At 52.4% G+C, this 13,675-nt stretch overlaps 1 pseudogene; it reads left to right on the forward strand.

Annotated features, from left to right (window-relative positions):
• LOC131590669 (hydrocephalus-inducing protein-like) overlaps positions 1 to 13,675 on the forward strand; it is a 57,966-nt pseudogene that overhangs the window by 27,609 nt on the left and 16,682 nt on the right.

The raw sequence follows: 13,675 nt of genomic DNA on the forward strand, positions 1-13,675 counted from the left end.
ACAGCTGCACTGCAGTGGGGATCATGGCCACTTCCAGGGAAATGCCAGTTTCTCTGCTCACTGTAAAGGGAGGTTTCTAAGGATCCTCCAAGGCACAATGATGTCTGTACACTGATGCTGTAGGGAAGCTGGGGGGAAGAATGGAAATATCTGTGAATTCCTCAGGCTAAAGAGGAAAAACCCATCATCTCCTGTGTCTCTTTGCCTTCTCTGCTGCTGGCATGGATGCTTTATGGTATAGCTATAAGGTATAGCTCTGTGCATTTCCCTAGGCCTCACCTGCTTCAAAAGACCCCCAGACATCCTGCAGTGATGATAACACTGAGGCAGAGCAGGTGCCCTTTAGTCTCTGGATCCCAGCTTCAGCATCATCTTTCCCTCTCCTGCAAGTTGTCTGAAAATGAGAAGATGTTTCATGATTTGGTTTCTGTAGTTTCAGGCCTCTCCTTTGGCTCCCAGGCTTCCACTGAAGTACAGAATCCCTGGGACAGGCAGTTCAGATGTAATTAGAAGCCTTTCAGCTCTCCCTGATTCTGCCTGGGTTCTGCTCGATGCCACACACACAAACTGATTCATTGCACACTATGGCACAGCACCTGTTTGATATCAGTACATCCAGAAGCAGTTTCCCAAAGTCTCTGGTTTCTCTAAACCATGCAGGAAGCCCAGCACAATGCCCAGACAGGAAGGAAGAGCCTAGGCTGATCACAGCTTTGAGACCACACACACCTTGTCCCTGTAGCAGGGGCTGCAGGACACGTGTTGCAGACTGACTGCTTTTATGAGGCTGCTAGAGCCAATAAGGTTGTAAGAAATGACAGCATGTGAGTGAAGATCATCCAGTGCTGTTCTGCCCAAGAGAGAGACAAAACTGGAGACAAATGGCCTGGATTCACTTTCTGCTTTAGGTCTTGTTCAAGCAGCCACCTCCTCTCCTATTCCCTCATCTGTACATGGGAGTGGTGCCCTGTCCCCAGAGGATGCTGTGGTTTCTAAACATGACAAGCATCTGCTATAAAGAAACATCTCCTGGAAAAGTAGAAACAAATAGAAAGGATCAATAGAATGTATGCACTTGTGGGGCTGAAAGATGTGAGATGCAACAGAAGCAGGAGGAGGTCTCTGGCTACTTGAGGCTGTTTTTCCTTGTTTCCATAGAAACCCAGTGATGTCCTAACTCTGCAGTACCAGCCTTTGGCTTTAAAAAACACCTGCTCCCTGCCGCTCCACCTCGTGCTGGACGTGGAGCAGCCGTTTCTGGTCTGTGATGAGGAGCAGCAGCCCCTCCCAGATGGCCAGGTGAGCAGCCCTGGACTCCTCCAGTGGGGTTGGAAGAGGAGGGATGTGCTGGTGCCTTTCTCTTGGGAGGCCCTTGAGTCAACAAGTTTATTGTGTAGTATCAGCAGTGGGCTGGCCTGGGCTGCATCAGCAGAGCTGCTGAAGGAATCAAAATATTACCTGAATTGAGAAGTTCCATCCTGGCTTTAAGGCACAAGGAGGAGGGAGCAGGCAATTTGGCCAGAGCAAGCCATGCAGTAAAGGTGTCTCCTGGAAAGCATCCCAGCTCTCCAGCAGCCAGCCCCTTGTATTGCTGCTGAGCACAGAAACGTGAGCCTGAGGGAATCCTGGACTGGACTGTGGTGCCTGCAGTCAGACCCTTGCTATAAAGAAGTGAACAATGAACTGAGAAGCCCATGCTGGGGCCACACTTGGAGCATTCACTGTTTCATGCTGTCAGACCTTGGCATGTCATTAATTACTGTTCATCTCCTTGCAGCCTGTGACAGTGGGTGTAGAGGAGACCTGCCATGTCTACATCGCATTTGACCCAGCTTATAAACTGGAGCTTAATAGCTGGCAAGAAAAGAAGATTCTGAAGATAGACATGGTTAGGGACCATCCTAATGTGGAGCATATCGAGCTTTGGGGAGAAGTCCACTTCCCCAATCTCCAAATCCAGCCCAGCAGCCTGGAGTTTGGCTGCATCGTGGCTGGCACGGAAGCAGTGCGCTCTCTGAGGATGAGCAACTGCAGCCCCCTTCCTGTGGAGTACCACTGGTCATTCCAGGCAGACAGCCAGGTGCACAAGTTCAGGTATGTGCACCTTTGCCCTCTCCTCTTCTTCCTGGTGTCCTGTTTGTGCTTTGCAAAGAACAGAGCTGTTTGTCTAGGATCTGACAGACTGCTCTGACTTCTCCTTGTGCAAATAACACTGACCAGCTGTGGTCAGGCTGGATGCTCAGGGAATAGGTTTTCCACCAATTTGGTGCTGTGTACCCCCATAGTGGTTTCCCTTGGGATGGAGAGCTGGGGCCAAAGCTGCTTTCTCAGAGCTCTGTGGCCTGAGGCAATGTCCACCTGGATGAGGGGCTCCTAATCCCAGCTCCCACAGTGCTGCTGGAGGCCCTTTTGGGGGTGCCCTTTTGGCCCCTCTGCTTTGGGATGGGTCCTCTCTGCAGGAGCTGCTCTCTGCTCCTTGCCTTCCTCCCTTGCCTTGTGCTGGAGGATGCCCAGAAAGTCCCAACACCAGAGAAAGAGCTACTCAGCACCTGGGCTGATGCAGAACATCTCGTTACCTTTCCTTCTTTTCTGAGACAACTCCCTTAGTGCCAGGGTGATTTCTTTCCCAAGGGTCAACTCTTGGTGGACACCTTGGATTCTTCACTCCCTTTTTTTGTGACACTTGTTACTCATTTTGACTTTTCCCCACTGCAACATGTCCCTTATGGGTTATGTACTGCTGGACAGCAGGACTTGTTCATCACACCATCTCCTATCCCTGCCTCCCAGAGAGTTTCTATTTTAGAGTGAAAAATGTCATTGTCTGGGCACCATGGTCCTGGGAAGTTGCCTCAAACCAATGATTAAAACTAAAGACAGTGGAATAGATGATATGGGATCTCTTGGAGGTTATGATGAGAGATCCTCTCATCCAGAAATGAAACCCAGCCTTAGATAAGAAGTCACAAAGCTAAAGACAGTTATTCTTTGGGGAGCAGGTCATTATTGGCATTGAATGCCTGTCTGGGAATGGAGCATTCAGGTTGTGTTTGACTGTAGGGGAGCTCTTGCAGCTCAGCAGGGTGACAGGCAGGCACAGCCGAACTGTGTCCTCACATGGCATTAGAAACACAAGCAGAGTTACCCTGAGCACCTGCTTCAATCCAAAGTGGGGAATGTGACCTGAGCTACCTGGGAGTGTTGGAAAATGCCAACCACCCCCACCTGCACTGTCAGGGAAACATTCCTGATAAACAGCTGGTAGAGCTGCAGAGTTTCTGGCACTGGGCATTGGCAGGGCTGTGCAGGCTCATCACTGTCTGGGTCTGCCCTTGGTGCGTCAAATCTCACTTTTTGCTCTCCTCCTTCTCTGTCTTTTCCTCTCCCACTGTGCTTTTTGCATCCTCACAAGCTGTTAATCCCTGTCCTCTGTAGTTCCTCAATGCAAGCAGTTGCAGCTGCCTGCACCACTGCTACCTCAGCGTCATCCCTGGGCTGGTTTAGAACAGACCTGCTCCAGCCTGGATTGGGAAGGGCTGGATCAAACCATTCCTGAGTTCAACGCCCCAGCACCCAGCCAGGGGCTGCATCCTGACCAGGAGCTCCTCATGCAGGTGTCCCTCCCTCCCACTGCAGCTCCCTGCTCACAGTTATGTTATTTTCCAGGTATGAACTTTGCCCACCTCAATTCAGACCCCCACCACCAAAGCTGAAGAGTTCCTGTTTGAATTGCTCAGCATCTCAATGGAGCCACTGCAGTATTAAAAATGTGGAGGAGCCAGACACAGCCCTGAAAGAACCACAGGATCTAGGCCAATCTTCAAGAGCAGAGGTAGATTTTCTTGTACACCGAGTGCTGTGTTGTCTCCCCAGCTTGCCACCACCAAGTCATGCTCATGCTGACCTCCCTTTTTGCTGCCCTGCTGTTTTGTGCCTTGAGAGTGGGCTGGGCAGCGGGGCCTGTGGATGGACATGGGCTGTGTGGGAGGGAGGAGCAGGAGAGTTTTCCTTGGAGAAGCCTGCTCAGATCCTACAGATCTAAGCTCAGCACAGATCTGTGTTGAGTGTGGGATTGTTTTGCCTTGTTTTCTTCACAATGTAAGATGAGGCTTTCATCTGCATCATGATGATAAGACCTCCAGCTTCCTTCCCAGAGCAAGCTGTGATGAGTCCTGATCTCCATGTACCCTCTTCCCAACCCTGCCAGAGCACCTGTTTCCAGGTCTCTGCTTTCACCTGAGGGCTGGTATTGCAGAGGTGGGCCTGAAGCTGTCTTATAAAATGAGACTTTGCAAAGTGTCTCTCTCTTCCTCTCAGCATAGAAAATGGCTTGTTTTTCAGCTGCCAACATATATTCGTGGAAGGCATTACATCCCAGTGGAGCTGGCAGGATTCAGTCACTCCGTGGATGTACCATGGACTCCCCTCAAAGTGGAGAAGGTAAGAGGGAATCTGTCTCCCTTCCACATTTTCAGTGTGGCAAGCAGGGCTGTAGCTCCCAGCCCCACTGGTGGCCCTCAGCATTGCCCACGGAGGGGCCTGGCATCCCTCCAGACCCATCACAAAGTGCTGCTGAAGCAACTGGTTATTGGAGAGGCCGTGCAGGACATGTTGTAGGGAGGCCCAAGGACGCTGTGCAGCACCTGTGGAGGGCATTGCTCCCCCTGGACATCATCAGCTGGTCCGTAGGAAAGTTTTGCAGGAGCTTTTGCTGTAGCACCTTGAAAAAGCAGCATATAAATCAGAGAGAGAGAGGGGAAAAGCCTCAGGAGTCAGATGAGCTGGGCTGGGGTCCTTCCCTGAGCTCCAAGAGCTCTCACTCTGAGTGTCCCGCTTTTCTAAAAGCAGTCATAAATGCTTTTTAAAGGCAAGTTGTGCATCAGAGAGAATTTCTACTGCCAGGAGACATCCCAGTTCACTTTAATGTAGTGTATTAGTGCATTGATCCGTAAGTATGGGAGAAGATTTTCCTCATGGTCCCTCCACTGGTCAGTGGCATGGATACAGGATGAGATCAGGATGATTCTGGCTGCGTTGTTTGAGGAATAGATCCCTCTGGCTACAGCTGCACTTTGCTCCAAGGTGCTCTTCAGCATCCATTTCCATGCTCAGCACCTCAATCTCTGCTGTTCTCCGTGCAGGCTTTCAGTATCCTGCCGCTGTCGGGTGTGCTGCAGCCGGGAGAGAGACAGCAGGTCTCCTTCACCTTCACTGGCCACCTCAACACCATGGCCCATGTCACAGCGCTGTGCCACGTGGAGGGAGGCCCCAGCTACGAGGTGAAGCTGAGCGGGGAGGCCTCACGTGTCAGCTACTCCCTGAGCGCCCGGGAGATCAACTGCGGCTCCCAGGTACCACACGGCTCCCCTGGCACAGCTCCTCGCCTTGCTGCCTTCCTGCCCCCCTCGCTCCAGGGCTCCCTTCCCAGCCCCTTTGTTGTCTCTGGGGCTTGGAAGTTCAACCTTTGAGGGACACATCTGGCATCCAAGCTTTCAAATGGCCGTCTCCAACCCTCTCCAAAATGCTGGGAATACCTCTTGTTCAGGGCACTTCACACTGCCTCCTGAGGCACCCCAGGGGGATGCTCTGGACGTCCCTCTGCTGATCCACTCCTAAAGCCTGACCTCCAAGGAGATGCTCTTGTCTAATGCTCTTCTTAATCCATGCAATAATCAAGGGAAGATCTTGGGCTTCCAGTCACTATAGTTGGAGAGACTGTCCCAGAATGATCCCCACTTCACTCTTTTTCAGCTGAAAGCCCACAGCTATTTCCAGCTGCTGGCCCTGTCTGTGTTGCTCTGTTGTGACTCCCTTGTTGCCTGTATGCTGCTTGCCAATACTTGCATGCAGGTGCCTTTTCTTTTGGAGTGCCTCAGTGCTGTCTCTGTTTCTCCTGGCTGTTGGTGACCCCTCAGAGGGCCTGTGTCCCCACAGTGAAATGTGTTCATTTATTACTGGCCCTCCCATGGTTGTTGCCACACCTCTGGGTGCTGCCAGAGCTCCCTGGTCCTGTGCAGGTGCCCTGTGCCTGGGGGTTCCCCGGGTTCCCAAGTGCCCCTATCTCCTCTCTGGTCCCTGCTCCCATCATGGGTCTGCTTTCAACCCCAGGAGAGAGGAAGGAGATTCCCAGCAGCAGGCCTGGGTCTGTAACTTCCCGCTCTCTGCCTTCTCTGCAGATGTTTAACGAAGTTCATCACAGCACGGTCATCCTAGCGAACACCAGCAAGATTAAATTCAACTGGGTGCTAGAACCCAGCACTGCAGACCAAGACCTGCCTGGTGTGTTTCTGGTCAAGCCCACCACTGTAAGTAGCACAAGTGACTGACCCCAGCCCTGTCAGGTGGCCCAGGAGAGTGTTAAAGGGGCAAAAGAGGGGGAGGGGGAAAAGGGAGAAAAATGTCCGAGGGGAAAACCCCAACCTCAGCCACGAGATAGAGAGGGCTGTAAGCAATTTCTTCTGGGGGCAGAGAAAGTCAAACAAGTGCTATTGAAAGTCAATAAAGCAAAAGGAACAGTGGTGGGTGCTTGGCTTGGGTGCTTAGCCACAGCCAGAGGCACACCAGTCAACATAACTACATCCATTATAGACCCTGGGTATTGCAACAGCCTAATACAAATTCACAAATGGTTACACATATTCAAATATTTTAATATAGTTCCTCCTCCATCCTGCCTTTTTGGAGCATGTACAGTTGCCCTAGTCCTGGTCATTTGGTACTTTTTGACAAATTCAACAGGTTTCCATTAACTTCATTGGTTAAATGTTAATATTACAGCAACTCTTCCCCAACACTGGTATCACCACAAAACATTTGCCTTAAAAAAATTCTAAACTTTAACAAAAATTCTTTGACAAAAGGCAGCATTATAAAACACACAGTATTTACTCTAACAATTGCAAAAGCCAACACTATAATGTATTTATCACAAAGGTGATGTGGTCTGATGGTTTCTTCTAGATAGAGAACTTGTCTTCTCAGCCTGTCTGTCCCCTGAGCCATCCCCCAGCAAACACTCTGATGTATTCCCTTCCTCCTCTCCCATTCCTGCAGGGCTCCATTGCATGTGGCAGGAAGCAAGTGCTGAGATTCTCTTACATGCCAGGAGTACCAGGAGCCTTTAGCAGGACATACCAGCTTAAAGTGGGTGACCTGGAGCCGGAAAAGATCTGCCTGAAAGGAGAAGCGTCCTTTCCTATGATCAGTGTGAACCTGCCCTGGAACATCAAAGGTGGGCACTGCCTGTGTGCCCCCAGGAAGGGCCCCTCTGGTTTTGTTCCCTACCAAATGTCCATAGGGCAGCTCATGCCCACCTGCACCAAGCCTGGAGGACTGCAGGACTCCCAGAGCCACTCAAGCCATCTGACTGCTTTGTGAGTCTTGAGCAGAGGATCCCAGGTGGGCTTTGTCCCAGGAACCATCCTGCAGAGCTTGCCAGCACATCTGGCAGGGTCCTGAAGGATGATGGCTGGACTGAAAGGCTTGGGAAAGCTGTAAGAGAGGCTGGCAGGGCTTCTGGCAGGGTTGGACTTGCGTGACATTGCAGGGGATGAGACGTTCCTCTGTGGGGAGGAAGATGGGTGGGAGCGAACATGAGGATTCCGAGAGGAGCAGCAGCATCCACTTTCCATAGATGGCTTGAGGGATTTCTTTCTGGAAGAAAGCGGTGTTTGGGAGGTAGGGACTTCCCAATTTAAGTGGGATTGGCACTTGGCTCACACTTCTCTTGGTGGATGTTTTCTTCCTTCAGGAAATGAGAAATGTGGAAAGCCACTACGGCTTGCAGAACACACGCAGCAATACAGTGAGACCCTGAAAATTCAGATCCCAGCAGCTCAGCCCTTAAAAAGTCCAGATGTGAAGACTGGGAAGCTGAAGCCGTGCATGCTTGAAGGCTCTGACATTGTAGTAAGAACAGCTGCAGCCCCGTTTGGCACATGCCACTGTCTCCATGTCGCCTGAGCCCCTTGCAGCCCACAGCAGCTTCCTGGTGCCCTGATGGCACTTGGGACCTCCCTGCCCACTTAGAACCATGTGTCACCTCAGCATTGTCCCTAGGGCTGCCACTCTGGCCATGGTCTCTTCGGGGGTTGGCTTGCACCAGCTTCCTGGCTACCCCAGGGACAGATCCTGAAAGCCATGCTCAAGGGATGGCATTGATGGTGTTTTGAAGGAGATGCAGGTCATTGCTGGGGAGTTTGTTGGTCCCAACCCAAGGCCTGCCAGATTTACAGACCTGAACAGCAGTTGCCTGATTGTGCCCTGGAACTGTGCTGGCTGTGCTCATCTCCAAGAGCCACCAGCTTGGGCTCGGTTCCCTTTCAAACCAGCTTTTGTCCAAGCTGCCTTGGTCCTGGCTGGGCACAGGCAGGTGTCTGGAGCTCTGGAAGATTCCTGGCTTGTCCGTCTGCCTGGCCAGATCAGCTTTGCTAACAATAGCTGGGCAGGCAGAGATGCTGGAGTTACTTCCCTGGAGATGAGGTCCTGGCTAAGAGAGCAGGAGGTGTCAGACACAGAGCAGCCAGACAGGAGAACCCCACACCCCTCTCAACAAGAGCAGGGTGGGATCCTTTCTCAGATGCAAACCTTGGGAAAGACCTTTGCTAACCTGACACTGTCTGTCTTCTGTTTCCTCAGGCAAACACTCGGCTGCAGATAAAGATGATCGAGAAGGCTGCTCTGGAGCTGCAGAAAAAGCTCACATCCCATCCCCCAAAGACCGAGTTCCCTGACAAAAAGCTGTGCCAGAGCCTTGTCAAGTGAGTAGGGACTCCCATCCCCATCTCCAGGTGCCCCGTGGGGAACAGCCAGCAATGTCCCCTTCTCCTGAGAGCTCCTTGTTTCTGCAGAGCTGGGAATAGCCTGGACTTCAGAGAGGCTCTTGTCCTGGTGGCTGGGACACGCTGCCTGTGAGCAGCTGAGTGCCCTCCCTTCCCCAGCACCACGCTGAGCTTTGGACTCGGCTCCCCACAGCTGTGGGGTTCTGTCCCTAGAGCTGAGGGGACCCACTGCAGACCTCCAAGCCCTTCCAGACAGCATCAATTCTGTCCCTGCTGACTAGCTCTGAAAGAGACAATTCCCAGCTGATGTCTTGGTTCCAACTAACAGAGCACGCTAAACAAAAGGAGGAGGGAATTGCACATGTCAGCAAACCCTTGAAAGCCCAAAATCAGATGCCTTGAATCCTGGTGGGGTGGCAGGGCTTATCTGATTAACTTGGTCTGTCCCTTTGCACCATCATGATGCAGCACAAGCACGGGAGGCTTCAATTCAGGAAGATGCTCTGCAGAACAGATCAGGTGATCTGGCTGCAGAGCAGTGAAGATTTCCTGTGCAGGCAAATCTTATTCCTAGGCCCCAAAGCAATTTCAGGCTCAGGCTGTACACCAAGGCTAAGTAGTTTCATTTAGTCCAGTGGAGACCCAGTGGACTCACCTCTACTGGCTTTTCATGGCAGAGGAGCTGTGGACAGTTTCCATTTTAAACTAATTTTATTTCCAGGTACCATTAGTAGCTGATAAAAGCTAGGACCTGCACTCCTCCTGACTTCCCAAAGTCATTGCCAGCTGGTCAGGCCATGGGTTTCATAGGCTTGAGCTGAGTTTTTACAGCAGTGAATAAAGAAATAGCCACTTGATTTGTATCCTCCATCCACTTGGACATGTAGGCAGGCTGTGGTTTAAGGACTGCCCTTACTCCTCCTTGCAGAGTTGAGCTGCCAGAGTATGTCCTGGACATGGGCACTGTCCTGAAGGGTTTCACTGAGAGACGCACCCTGGAGATCACCAACCCTGGGCAGATCCCAGTGTCCTTCTGGGTCGATGCATCTGTCCTGCAGGACACAGGTAAGCAGTGCTGGAGACACTTCCTGGGGGCATGGAGGAGGTGTCTCACACAGATTAGCTGAAGCCACTGAACTTGGGGAGGTTTTTCAGTTGTTTCTTCTCACTGCCCCTGCTGGGAGCTTCAGAGGCAGAATTCTCCTGTCCAGCCATGCCCAGGGACCTGGCCTGCCTACAACTGCCCTGACACTCCAGTGTGGGGGGCAGATGGGCTCATCACCCTGGTCACCTCTCAGCATCTTCTGCCCTTGGCTCCCACGAGCATCAAGTTTCTTTGGGCACTCTTGTTTTGTGAACCAGTGAGGTCTGCTGTGTTTTGGAAGTGCTTTGTTTAGAGTTCACACTGTCATAGCACTTGTATTCAGCCTTTATTGAGGAAACAGCCTGTGAGATCCTCTGGTGGATCAAAAGAGGCTCCCAAAAGAGGCCTTGAGGCAAGGCTGCACTTCCATCACACAGTGGCTCGCTGTGTCGAGGCGTGTTCAGGTGCACTCTTAAGTTTTTGTCCTGGTCACAGCACAGCATGGGGTTTTTCCCAGACCTCTCAGCCAGGACAGCTGTAAGGCTTTAACGTGCTTATGACACATTGCTTGTGTTTCTTGTGTATCTCAGCTGCTTTGTTTTCATCTGTTCAAGGTTTCAGCGTGGACCTGGGCCAGATGAAGAGTCTGCCCCACATGCACACCCTGAGGTTTGATGTGAATTTTGAAAGTGCCCAGCAATCACAGGGTGATGTGGATGTGCTGCTGCCCATACAGGTACCACAGCTCTTGGGGCAGGCAGCAGGCTGGGCACAGCAGCAGATGTCACCTGCACCCTCTGCTGAATTCTCTGTCCTTCTACAGGTAACAAAAGGCCCCACGTCTCACATCCGCCTCCGTGCCACTGTCTTGGAACTGTCGCTCGACCTCTCCAAGAACACACTGCACTTCCCCAATGTCCTCGTTGGGCAGGGCCAGGTTGAGACAGTCCAGCTCTACAACGGGTTCCAAGTGCCCTGCAAATGGTTCATCACTGCCATCAAGCCTGTTATGAAGGTAAAGCACAGGCAGCACTGAACACGTCACTTCTCGGTTGGGTTTTCTTTGTGTCTCCTGCCCTTTCTGCTCCTGTGGCTGCCCAAGCACTTGGGTCTCTGGCGTGTTTGAAGAAGCTTCTGAGGGTCTAGATCAAGGCTGGTTTTCCCAGACCTGTTCCATTAGCTGCTGCTTTGCTTTGCTGCCATCTTCACCCATTCCTCCTCCTCTGAGGACAGTAGTTCCCTTTGCCTGCCCTGTCTACAGGTTTTCCCTCCAGCTCTAGGCTATGGGGCCACACTTGGTTTGGCTGTGGGTGCTCTCAGCACTGTATCAGTGTCTCAGAGCACTACAGGAGCTGAGGCTCTGTCCTCACAGACTGAGGAGACCTCACACCATTGGTTTCTGTGTCCAGAGCAATCAACTCAGATACCTGACACGAGCCCAAGGTCAGAAGCAGCAGGCGCTGGAGGAAGGGCGCTGTCCCTTTGAAGTGACGCCCTCCAAAGGAACCCTTGATGCAGGAGCGTGGCAGAACTTGCAAATCCAGTTTGCACCCAAGGAGGAGGTGAGATTGGCAGCTGTCAGCCCAGGAGGCCTGTCAGGGCTATCTGGAAATGAGGGCCTGCTGCAGAGAGTGTGGTATGAGCTCTGCCTTCACAGGGGGCTTTCTGCAAGCGCTGTGCTCAGCGTGGCTCAGTTCACCCCACAGAGCACTCCTGGGAGATGTGCTCTGAAATGCCCACAGGGAGCTTGCACAGAGAGCATCAGGGCTCTGTGGCTGCCTCTCGGCACAGGGGAGGGATGTGCCCAGCTCCCCTCAGCCTCCCCCTGGCCTGGCCGTGTTTGCAGCTGCGACACTCGGTGCAGAGCAGCTGCACACTCGCAGAGGATAATCCTGGAATGGCCGCTCTAGGCCCATCCTGCTGCAGAACTGACTGGCAAAACAGCCACCAGACACCTTCCTGAGCATGGCAGGACAGTCACCTGTAGTGGTGTGCTGCCAGCAGTCAGTCCCTGGGGCTCTGGCCTGCCTGCACATTCCCACCCAGCTGGGGATTCAACTTAAAAGGATGGAGCATTCCCAAAAGTAGTTTGCCTGAGGCTGCTGGGTCTTGGAAACTGACAGTGTCTACCAATATGGACACAAGTGCTTCTGTGCCCACAGACAGTCCCAGGGACCTTTTAATTGCTCAAGAGATGTAAACATCTTGTGTCTGGCTTTGATCAGAGCCAAATACTAAGCAGACAAGGTGACCCTTATTTCTGGCCAGCGAGAGCTCATTTGCCTCTCTCCTGGATCTGGCGTTTGCCTGATGCAGCAGTGCCAGGACTGGGTGTGGACACTGTAACCCCAGGGCCCTTCTCTTGAGCACTGCACTCCTGCATGACTGGGTGAAAACACCTGGCACTCCATTGTCCATCCATCTGATACCCAATACCCAGTTACAGTGCACACCAGGACTCATCCCAGTTACTCACACCCAGACACAGGCACTGTAGTCCCTCGCATAAGTGAATATCTGGTTTCTGTTTACCTTGGAGGGACTGATAACACCCTGACCTTGGGGCAAGCGTTGGGGTCCTGTCACCTGGTGCTTCATGGACAAGTTTTCTGCACTTTTCTCTTTTCAGAGGTCTTACAAGTATGAGCTGAAGCTTAACATTCATGGGAGCAGCAATCACTTAAGGCTGCACCTCTTGGGGCAAGGTCTGGAGCCACGGCTGGAGTTCAGTCCCCCAGCACTAAAGATGGGATGGGTGCTGGTGGACAGCGATGGGGTGGAGGCCACAGTGGTGGTGAAGAACCCATGCGAATTCCCCATCGAGTTTTACTGCCTGGATTTTGATGAGCAGTACCTTGAGGAGGAGAAGGTGAGAAGGCAGGTCTGCTCCCCGTGTACATGCTGCCCAAGCTTCACAGCACTCCAATATTGCCAGGCTTGTGTCAGGGAGATGGAGGCAATGCCCAGGGCAAAGCCAGCTCTGCTGATGTGCTGTGGGAGGATTTAAAGAGTTTGTGTTGTTGGGAGGAAGGGAGGAGACAGCAAACCTGAGGTAAACATGATCTGCCCTGGTTGATGCCTGGGACCTTTGCATTGTCCTTGAGATGGGCAGGGGCTGCTTACAGTGGAGGCTCTGTCCCAGCCAGGGCCTGGTATGTGGGTCCATGGTGCCAAGCCCAGCTGGCAGGCTGGGCATGACTTGGGCTGGGAATGTGCTCTGGCAGAAAACTCCACTGGTTCTCAGGGCTTTGCTGGCAGAGTGCAGTCCTGGCTAGTGTGGCTAGTGTGGCTGCAGGCAGTGAGCAGCTCATGGTCATTGTTTGCTTCAGATGAGTCGCTTGGGAGGGGTTTCTCTCCCAGTCCTGCTTGTAGCTCTTGCCTCTGCTCTGGAGCCTGCTCACCCCACTGGGCATAACAAAATACTTGTACTTGATGGAAATCAAAAAGCCCATTTCCAAAAGCTCAGTGCCTTCAAAGAAGGAGTTGTGAGGATGAAGGTGACAGAAGTATAAACAGGATTTTCTCTTCTCTTTCAGATGCTGAGGCATCTGGGACTGCATCCCCAAGGGCCTCCCCTTCCCCCTGCTGCTGTCCTCTCCAGAGCTGACTGCCCAGAGGAGCAGCTGGGCTCTGCAGAGCATGTGAAGCCCTTCACCATTGTTACACCTGAAGACAATCTGGTGGGTACTGCAGTGGTGCTGGCACTGAAGGTGCCAGGGCAGGGACCAGGCTAGATGGGGGCATGGGGGACAGGTTGGATGGAAAAGGATCATTGTGGAGAGGTAGTGAAGATGTGATGGGGCCCCACATC

Source organism: Poecile atricapillus, chromosome 34 (assembly GCF_030490865.1).
Source record: "Poecile atricapillus isolate bPoeAtr1 chromosome 34, bPoeAtr1.hap1, whole genome shotgun sequence".
Taxonomy (NCBI): domain Eukaryota; kingdom Metazoa; phylum Chordata; class Aves; order Passeriformes; family Paridae; genus Poecile; species Poecile atricapillus.